The 10,870-nt window shown below is 48.5% G+C and overlaps 1 long non-coding RNA gene across 5 annotated transcripts; it reads right to left on the bottom strand.

The window, feature by feature from the left end:
• Positions 1–620: 620 nt before the first annotated feature.
• Positions 621–3,856, bottom strand: LOC149338254 (uncharacterized). 5 transcript variants are annotated; one of them, XR_016283419.1, is made up of 4 exons: positions 2,709–3,856; positions 1,618–1,937; positions 1,340–1,505; positions 621–969 (listed from the first exon to the last, which is right to left on the bottom strand). It is a non-coding gene; the product is annotated as an uncharacterized LOC149338254 (long non-coding RNA). The 5 variants fall into 5 exon arrangements; XR_016283417.1 differs by lacking the exon at positions 2,709–3,856 and having other exon boundaries at positions 1,618–1,768; positions 1,881–2,700; XR_016283420.1 differs by lacking the exon at positions 2,709–3,856 and adding an exon at positions 2,029–2,700.
• Positions 3,857–10,870: the final 7,014 nt, after the last annotated feature.

Raw genomic sequence — 10,870 nt, 5'->3', positions numbered from 1 at the left:
TGTGTCTGGTGTATATTCGCAAACTGTCATCTGGAATGCGAGGTCAAAATTTGAATGTGATTGAAATAAACTCATTTTCCTGAAATTCTCTTTTTGTGTCGTCGCCGCTTTGCAGGTCGGGCCGGGCCCGAGCGTGCTCAGGGTCCTACAGTGTCGGGCTGGGCCTCCTGGCCGGGCGCGGGTTGGAAACCCACGAAACACAAAAAGCGCTAATAGACGTCTAAAAAAAAGTCTCGAAAAAAAAAAGCTTGACATCTAGAAGAAGTTTCATCTAAGCAGTGTTTTAGACTTAGACGTTTACTAGCCCTCTATTAGCTCTGCTAACGCTACGCTTGTATACGGCTAGAAAACTTCTGAGGTAGAACTTTTCTAGAATTTTTTTAGACGTTCCTTTTTTTTCCGAAATGGGCGCCTGTAATATCTTATGCATTTCAAGACTGATTTTCAGTGCTGCCTTTAAACCCTCTACAGCTTTAAAAATGTTATAGTTCATTTTTCTGGTATACTCTCAAAAATGAACTCAAAGCTGATCTGCAATGACCCGAACAATAAGCCCACATTACAAGGGATGTATGGCTGTAGTAATGAGCCATAAATGCATGTGCTAGCACACTTTTCAGTCACTGTGTTACTATTTATTGAATCCAGTGCATACACCCACACACAAAAAAGAAAGGGACCAGGAAATTAATGTTAGAAGCCATATGGAGGAGGTAGCTTCACTGGTTTGGCTGACATTACAACGGTAAGCACTTGAATGGCGGGAAAGTGTCTAGCAGCAACCAACTGTTAAATCAAAAATTCATTCGGCCCCAGGCCTTGTTCACAACGGATGCGTTGATGATCAAGTTGCTGTGATGTGGACGGCAATGAAGAGCTCGCTAGGTGTTCCAAACATCGCTTTTCTTGCAAGGAGGATGCCAACTAGATGGTAACAAGGGGAAGTCAAATCCAGCTCTGTTCAGCAGCCTGCAGAAGTGAAAAATATTAGAGTAACCAAAAGCACAGTCAGTCAGGTGCATGTAGAATGGCCAATGAGGAGTCGGAAGCAAATAAGACCAGGAAATGGCAAGGATTGACAGCACAGGCAATAAAATAAGCTAACCAAAAACATATATGCATATGATGTCCTTGCAAGCGGCATTTCAGCAGAGTGCTACGGCTCACCATAAACTCAAGAAGTCAATCACTGTGGAGGCCTTTAACAGAAGCAAAATTCAAACAGCGTGCATGGACACTGAAAGCCAAGCAGTCAATAGCAAGTGCACTGCCTTACTGTGATGCACACTGTACTCACAGAACCTCCTAAGCTGCATCTTGCAAACAGGCTTTCTCTTACCTGCAAGATGTGGCTGAATCAAAAGTGGTTGATGGTTGACATCTTGCACCGTCGCACGAAAACATAGCACAGATGCTGCTGTCCTGGTAATACCTGCATCACTTCAGTATACACCAGAGATGGGTTAAATCTTGGACCTCTCCTTGACAGCCACACAGGGGCACATCTGAAAGATAAGAAATAAAACTGTATGTATAAGGTTCCTAACACTGCATTGCCAAACAAGCCCTTTCTAATCAGCACGATGAAGCTCAAACAGCGGGCAAGAGATTACTTACACCACTGCACAGGAAGCATTTGTCCAGATTCCCACCTCAGAACTGAAACAATCTCCAGGCCAAGTTTTCTGAACAACCAAGTACAAGGTGCTGCGATTAATTTGCGTGAAACTAGACCAGGTCCTTGCTCCTCCGGCCAACAGTTGGGGTTCTAAAGGACAAACAAATAATGGGGCTTGTGGAATGAACATTAGCAAACAGCCCAGACCTATACAAGAAATCATGAAGTGAAAGAAAAGGTGTCAGCTGCAAAGCGTGCTTACCAAAACTTGAGAATTTGAGCAGGCAAGGAGGTCCTCTGAAAACCACTGTTCAACAGCCTGTACCCAAAACGAAATGCACACAGTGAAGCAGGGACAACACCAGCTGTGCACGGCGCAATGATTTTCCAAAAAATAAAAGCTGCCATGCCTGCAAAGAGCCGTAGTACTTCACTGCACTGTCAAACAGCCTGCACACATACAGAGCAGCACCACTGAGTAAACTACCTTTGTGCCGGGGCTCTCAATCGTAATGAAATAAAAGCTTGACGCAGTTAAGATAACCAAAAACTGAAGGCACAGCGCACGATGGACAGGACAGGTCCTTCGTGCGCTGTGCCTTCAGTTTTAACAATGTACCGACTAGCCCAAACAAATACCTTAGTGAAGATAACCAAAGCCTTTTTAACGCGAGTTTCACTGACGGCAATCACAGCAAGAATTAGAGCACACAGGTGGCCAGATGAGTCCTTGGCAAGAATAAAACCCTGCCAGAATGCAATAGAGCACAGACCTTAATCAATGTCTAGGAAAAAATTCGCGCCTTATCAACGTACGCTTAAACAAAGCTGGTTGGTTTGAAGCTTTGTCACGTTCACCTTGTCACCGCCTTGGTAAAGAAAGCAACTCGCATGCGAGAGCAGCCTAGCTGTATCCACTGAACAAAAGCTCAAATAGCACTTTGGTATGTAAAGCACTGGCTGATACTGTTTTGTGATTTGTAAACCAAAGGAGTGACACACTAGCCGACCGTTCAATCAGGCGCGTTAGAGGCTTAGCGAAAGCAAGGCCGACACTTTCATCACAGAAAAGAAATGGAAGGTTACTTACTTTTGCGGAAATCGAGGCTCACATCTCAGTGCAACACTGGTAGTAAACGATACCGCAGAAAAAGGGGAAACTGCTAACTGCAGCGGCGTGAAGTGCCAACCAGCGCGCGGAAAAAAGTGCGCAGCGAAACGTACAACGTACGCAGCATCCACTTCGCGCGCGTATCGCTAGCTTCTGCAACGCTAAATGGCGAAATGAAGTACTGCTTCAAACGGTTAAAACCACTTTGGCAAACTTGCCTGCATCGCCACCGTGCGAGCGACACCAAGCAGCAAGCTGCGGCGTGCGTGACTCAAGAAAGATTATTGCCTCCAAGATCTGCCGACACGATAGCGCGCGGGTGATAAGCGCGCGAGTGAGCTCGGCGAAGGCAGCGTACGCTGCGCCTGTCAATCCGCGTGCTGCCGCCAGCTAGCCGAGGCGTAACAGAGCTAGGCGTTCGCAACATGAAGCAAATTTTTTCGCTCGCGTAACTACCGTCGACTTTCAGGGCCATTATATGTTACCTAAATCCAGCCTTACGAGTGGCGGGTTAGATGCACTCGATGTGGAACGTGATTCGGGCTCCGTAGGAGAAAACGCGCTTTCAGTGTTCGAATACAAAGAGCGGTCTTTGCACCGGCGCGCCTGCTCTTCGAAACGTCAAGCAGGAGAGCCATCTAATTTATGTGCCGTGATTTACAGCATGTTTAATCCACGGCGGCAACTCTCTGCTGATTGCTAGGCGCGTCTCCTCGACGTGGTCTTAAGTTCCACGTGTTAGAAACAAGTATAGAAAACATCTGACTGCAGATGTTTAAGAGACGTCGCAGAGGAAACTTCTTCTTGTCGACATCTATGAGACGTTTGAACGCAGCGCAAGACGTTTGTAGTCATTTGGAGCGGTTCCGAGACGTTTGTAAGACGTTTTGTGTTTCGTGGGAATTGCCGCCCGTGCGCAGCTCTATTCAAAAACCTAACCACATTTCCTTTTGTGAAAAAAGTGACATGTGTAGAGTTTAAATAGTGCAAGTATGAAGCTACAATGAAGTCAATTACAGACTTCTGTACAAGGATCAGCAGGCACCTTGAATAGCGACAACTTTCGCACGTTTCTTGTTCTTGCGTGTCCTGTGTTGCACCCTGGGGCGTTGCAGTGGTTGAGCCGTTTCTTTGCACTCATTCTTGCAAGAAGTTAATACACTCACATCAAAACACTCGTGCAATGCAACCACACTGAACGAAAAGCCAGCGCACAACTGAAGCGCCGTCGGGCGTGCTCTGAACCGCCGCCGCCGGCCGCCTTCAAGGGTGGGCGACAACAGCGCCGCCGCTTCAGGAGACACTCTCGGTGGCGCGCGTAGCAAGGCGCTGCCCCCTCCGCTCGCTTCACTGGAAAATATTCTAGTTCACTGTAGCCCTGCTACGCGTAAGGCCAACGTTTCTAGATAAAGACAGTTGGGAAACTGCACCGGCGAGCCAGGGAGCAGAGCGGCTCCTCGCGATCGCCGTCTAGGCGGTGGCGCTGCGGTCGCTTTAGGATGAGCGCGTCGTCTGCTACTCCCAGCTTGAGGGTTGCTGGAAGGAGATGGCTCGCGTCCGTTAAAAAAAACAACGTATTTAAGGAATATTACCCACCCGAGGAATATTATCAACATAAACTACGAGGAGGCAAGCGGTACGTCATGTTTCTCTAAACCGCGGAAAGAAGGGCTTCCAGTTTGCTCCGATATTCACAGCCAAAAGCCCAACCTCGAGCATCCTGCCCTCACGTACCCCAGACGTGGAGCGCACGCGGACTTCGCAATTCGTAGATGAGCGCGGCTAGAAGCAGCCGCCCCCGGCGCAGACGATGCGAGGCGCGAACTAACGTTAATCATTCGCGCAGCAAACAGTGACCAAGCGCAGTCAATGGGCGCCGCGGCGGTGAAGAGAAATCGTGGCCTCTGAGATTAAGCGCGGTGTTAGGGTACCGATGCTTGAGCTGGTCACGGAGGCCATAGAAAACAAACGCGGTACTCCCACCACCCAAGAGATGGCGCTCGCATCTCTTTGAGATGAAATCGGCGACAGAAAGGGGCCGCATACCCGGAGAGAGTTTTCCAACTTTCTTTGATCTAGAAACGTTGCGTAAGGCCATGGAGGAAGGAAAAAGAGAGGAGAGGCCCTTTCCACACTACACCATGGGAGAAAAATGTGGAGGAAATCACGTGGTTTTTTCGCGATCGGGAGGCCACCTAGTCCGGGCAGCTTAGCAACGGCGTCGTAGTTGCTGCTTACAAGCCGGGCGGTAGCAGACGACCGCGGCGTAGCAGTTGCGGTGCGGCGTACTTTTCTCAACTGCTCGAGTTTGTTTTTGATCGTGCTCACAAGCCTACGTTGGCGCCGTTCACTCATATCTCAGGCGGAATTCGCTGCAAAACTCTCGTTGTTGCGTGCATTGATTTCAACGTGCTCGACCACGATCGCACGGGCATTTCGTCAACTGCGTCACTGCTCGGAGCCGTCGGGAGACCGCCGCTGCTTACTGAGGAGCACTCGCGCTGTTCGTTTACCAGTGATTCAATACGCCGTGCGCTAGAGAGGTCGTCGGCGTATTGCGCGGACGTTTCGCGTCCTGTGCGTGCAGTGTGCGTGTGCCATTCGCGCTCCCGTTTCCATCGGCAGTGAAACCTCGTTGCTATTAGGCGTGCTCTTGCAACGCTCTAGTGATCGTCACTGGTGTTAGTGTAACTATTTTCGGTTTTCGCGATTGCGCTTGTGTGAGCAGCGGGGGCCATGAAATCGGTGGAGGGCGATATTTTAAAGGAAGCCGCTGCGCTCGCTTTGCATGCTTGCACGCCCCAGTTATACGCCGCCGGTAAAAATGAAAAGAAAGAGACCCTGCGCTTAAACAATACCTTAGAGATTTTTTTTTCTTTAATAAAGGCTAAGGGTTAGTTTTGTTCACTGCAATATCTACATAAAGATACGAATGCACACAGGATGCCGAGAACTTCATTTGTAAAAAACATTTATTTTCTCCCAAAAAACAACTCGCACGAAAAAACGTGGCTATTTACAATATCTTCACATCATATACAACAACACAAAAGCTTCTGCTCTATAACAAAGTCATCAACTGCAAACAAATGACATTAGTCAAAACTTCAACCCCATACGCAAACCTGCGTTCGGCTGCAGGTCCTTTAAAAAAAAAAGCACTTTTTATTTTCGCGATACCTTCATTTGAGGAGAGTGCAAAGGATTAAAAAGTAAACTGACGTAAAAAGGTCTGTTAATAATGGGGTGAACTGTGCCTAGAATTAAAAGGAGTGCCATACGCCGTGCGACGGTGAAGAATAAATGGGCACTCTTATTTTCGTTTCCACATTTCGTTTCCACATTTATTTTCGTTTCCATTATTTTCGTTTCCAATAAATAAATAAAACATGTGCCTCCCTCGAACAAAATTTCTGGCTACACCACTGCTCGTGTGGAATTCGCGCGGCTAGGGGCCCGCGTTTCTCGCGTACGTGTGCTTAGTTGTCCTTCGCCCACCGCAGTAATTGAAAGCGACGGTCACTTCCCGTGCTTACAAGAGTTGAGGAACAGGGAGGAGATTTTCGATACCGGACGAATGCCCTTCCCGGGCATGGGTGGCCGTCGTGTGGTTTCGCGCGACGAGGGGCCCACGTTTCTCGCGTGTCCTTCACCTCACCCGGTGAAGGCTAATTTCGAGCGCTGAGCTAAACAAGCAAGTATACTAGTTTCATCGAATTCAGCCTTCAACTTCAGAGTCCCAGGGACAGGCGTTGCCAAAGGGGGCCACCGCAGATAACCACCGCAAGATGGGCCACCGCAGTAATTGAAAGCGAAGGTCACTTCCCGCGCTTGCAAGAGCTGAGATAAGTATTTTTCTCGGCTGCTACTAATTGTGACCAGGGCCGAGCAGTTGGAGACGGCGCGGAGACGACGCAGTACGAAGCAGTAACTGAAAGTAGCCGCCTGTCTCACACGGGTATTTCCGCTTTATTAACTTTTACGCTGACGAACACCGGCATAGGGCGCCCTAAACCGGCCGGTAAGCAGCCAAGCGCCACCAGCGCGGGGATCTGTGCCCCTGCGGTAGCACGCTCCTTCGTTGGCTTTGAAACGCGCGCGCAGTAGTCGAGGGCGGGACTTATGCGATGACGTCAGCCCGGACAAGATGGCGCCGAGCTGGTTTCCGGCTTCACAAAATGTCACGTGACGGCCTCTCCTCTCTTTTTCCTTCCTCCATGCGTAAGGCTAAATGGAGGAAAACGATCCTCATGTCACGTGACTTTTAATGACGTCATTCCAAAATGGCGTTTGTTTAGGTACATTTCTGGGTACTTTTTGTTGCAAAATTAGGTAAAAATGGCGTCGCAAAATTTTGAAACGTCCCTAGCCATAGTTCCTAGGTCGCTGGCGTCTCCACGGTTGCCACGGTGACCATCGCTGTCATCGCCAACGCCACGGTGGTTTGTTGACATGGCTGCGATGGCTGTTAACCGCGCGGTGCATTGACGTGTGGAGTAAGTGCTGCCGTGAAAGTCATCAAAGGTTGGTGCAATGGCGAGTAATATTGACCGCGCTAACGTCCGGACTTGTACCCCAGTGCCCTAGTGTTGTCTTTATTATGGAAGTTTGCAGTGCGACCCAGCCGTGGTATGATATCGGAAGCCCCTAGAGACGTTTTGCAAGGCGGTGCTTGACTGAATTTGAGGTCACTTCAGTTCTCTTCGGCACCTTTCGGTATTGTATCTCGTGTTTGAACATTGCCTCCTCTAGAAGGAGGCAGTGGTTTGAAGCATTGGATGAGTGTCGAAAATTATGTTTCCTTGTGTTGCGTGTAACTGATTCTGACCTGTACGTACTGATAGGATGAGCTCGTATGCATAAAAATGGTGGGTACTGCGAGCCATTTGGCTTATAGACCAGAATCCAGAGCCGCTCCTGGGCGCGGCCATTTTTCGCCGACTGGTGCGCCGCGGTGCGGGCGTTTCTTTGGGGACTGCGGGGCTGCGGCAGCTCCGCCGCCGCGCCTGCATATAGCCGCGCTTCGGGCGCTCAAAAAACATTCCCGAGCATACTTCCGCAGCGTGGCTGCGTTGCAGGAAGCATTCACGTTATCAAAGGGAAGTGTTCACGTAATCATTGATGCGTTTTAATGACATTTAGTTTGACATTCACGTGAATTGTGCTGACGCTGGGACTATTATAGTAATTTAGATGGAGTGGGGAAGTTGTCTATCGTTAATTTTTAGATTGCAGATATAGTAAAAGTAGACGATACCTAGGCAACATGTAAGACATAAAGCAGAGACCTGGACTTTTGGTTGCTTATAATGTGGTCAGCCGTTGCCCCGCTGCAATGGCTGAGTGGTTAGGGTGCCCGCTGCTGTTCCCAAGGACGGGTTCGATCCCAGTTGTGGCAGCTGCCTATCAGTGGAGGCGAAATGCTAGGCGCCTGTGTACTGAGTGACATCAGTGCTCGATAAAGAGCCCCATGTGGTCAAAATTAATCCGTAGCGCTGCACTATGGCGTTCCTCATAACCCATGTTGCCTTCGGACATTAAACCCCATATTCTATACCATACCATAACTTTGACGTGTTCTGTGTGCTTGACCATTTAAGCTGCAGTAATTGCTGAGCACTTGTTAAGTTTTCATGAGTATTTTTATGTGCAAATGCACAATGTGTGACGGGGTGCATATCGATAATTACGTATGCATGGCACTCATGCTAAGACTGGCGTGCATGTGAATATTTGTGTCCATCGTGTAAATAAACGGAAGTTGCATAAATAGTGAACTAAATGTAGTGTCAAAATGTCTGTGAAGAAAAAATTCTCATGTTTGCATGTGCTTTTGAGTCATTTTGATTGTAATGGCAAGCGTGGTTACGTTCAAGATTGCAGCAATATCTCGGCACATTATGATTTTGAATGGTAAAATTTTGTCTGTCTTGCATCCGTTGCAGTTTCAAGTAAGGTGGACGCACACAGTTTCAACATTGCTGCCAACATGATTTGTGTGAATGGCTTTATTGTACACTGTTGGGAGTAAGGCTTCTAGTCCATCTGAAGTGCTCTGATGAAAAATACCTTTTATAATGGTACTTGTGGTTCTTTCATGTCATTAAAACTAAACTCAAATAATAAATAATGTGAGTTTGAGCTGCATAAGTGAAAGTTATGTGACCGCTTTGTTCATGACAGTACATTTGGTTCGGTTCAATCCGCTACAATGATAGAAGACCATTCTGCTTTGAAACAGCAAATTGACATGCATTCAAGCTTGGGATGAGCAACAAGAGAGAAAGCGTGCATATTGTTGACGATGCAATGTTGACCCTTAAGTGCCCCTGTTACGTTTTCAGTTTTCTTGCCTTAATTTTCTTATGGTCGCACTGGTATAGAAAACTGCCAAAAAATAGTCGCACGTCCTAGCTTTAGTCAAAACCAAGGAGAAGAAAACATGCATATTTATATTTGTTTTATTTTTATGAATCAATTTTATACATAGGTTGCACGTGTCGTCACTTCCGCCCCCAACAAGCGCTTGCGGCCATGCTGCCGAACCATTCGGCCGTCCCCGCCCGTCCGCCCTGCGATGCCGGACCACTCCTCGGACGCTTTGGATTATTTTCTTACCTTTCGAATGCGATGCCTACTCCACAGAGGAATGAACCATTCAGTGAAGGCTACTGGTCTGAATTTATTCGATCGGCGCGTGTAGCTACGCAGACGAAGTGAAAATGATTGACGATACAGATCCGTACACGCTGCGACCGGGAGTCGACGCGACGATGGGCGTTGATGTGTTCCTCGAAGTGGCCCAGGGGGATATCTGTACTCCTTCCAGCTTTGTGAAGTTGGAAAAAATGAAAGCCTTCGAATCAATGGGACCACACAATGATTTCTACAGCAGGTGGGTGAGAAGCCTGTCTGCGATGCGCAAGCAACGAGACGAAAAGCTCGGCCTCGGCACGCCGCTTTCTCTGCCGTCATTGCTCGCTGCGGTCGCAGCGATCCGAAAAGGATTGCCTATTCCTGTAGCTAGGATGAAGCGACACGGGACCCAGTCTGGGTTTGTGTTTTCAGACAAATTAGATGGCGTTAATCAAAACAGCAACATTCAAGAGTGTAGCCACTGCTTCCCACGTTTTCGTTGAAAGGGGGTTTCTGCAGAAATGGTGCAAGGCGTGGTGTTCACAGCGGGCGACACAAAACGGCGAGCAGCGCAGAAGACGGCCAGTCCAACCCAAGCGATCTCGTGCAGAGCGGCGGCACTTCATCTTTCAGCGACGCTTCGTCGTCGTTGGCGCTACGGCAGCGATCGGCCTAGGCGGTATCAGGCGCGCCCGTCGTGGTTCGCTACATCGTAAACATTAAGTTGACGACACAAGCCTCTTACCTGTCACAAAGTGCACTCCGAACACAATTAAATTTGGGTTGTCGGGGTCCAAATCATCGCGCTTAATGCGAGCCAGCCACAGCTCGCGCAGATTCCTACTGTGTCATGGAGCGCTCACACTTGCATGCCTGCGATTATCTTGCGAATGCAGATGAAGTTCGTGTTAATCGGCTTCTTGTTTCGCCTGGAGCTGCCGCTACAGTCATAGCAGCCAAGGGTGGCACACAAGACCATATCGAATCTACGGATGGACGAGAACCGACACGTTGCGAGCTAACACAGGCAGCGGAAAGCTAGAGGCGGCCTGGTTAGCCTGGCAGTGGTTCGGCAGCATGGCCGACTCGCAACCGACTGCCACCGGATGTGACGTCGGTGCAAGCTATGTATTGGCGTTTCCTTTGAATGAGTGTGTTGATTTTCGTCAACTGCATAAACGACTTTCTTATTTATGTTGCAATTTTTAACGTCTAATGCTTTATTTTTCTAGTTTATTGCTGGTTTCGGCTATTTGTATTTGCTTTTCTTTGATGGAACGCGCGATGATGATGATGATGCTAGCGTTCTTACAGCGCCCCCTACAGTCAGTTAGCAAAGAAGGCAAAGAAGAAAAAAACAACATGGCGGTTGTTTACATACGTTCGAATCGCGGTCCGCGGCTGTTGCGAGTCAAGTATTCGTCGGTGTCTCGTCTTTGTGGCGTGTGTAGTTCTTTAAATTTGCCCCTTTTTTGTTTGTGACCAGTAGACCGCCTATGGAATGC

This window comes from Amblyomma mixtum, chromosome 6 (genome assembly GCF_055824585.1).
Source record: "Amblyomma mixtum isolate Tamu chromosome 6, ASM5582458v1, whole genome shotgun sequence".
Lineage (NCBI taxonomy): Eukaryota > Metazoa > Arthropoda > Arachnida > Ixodida > Ixodidae > Amblyomma > Amblyomma mixtum.
This window is presented reverse-complemented; position numbering and strand designations above follow the sequence as displayed.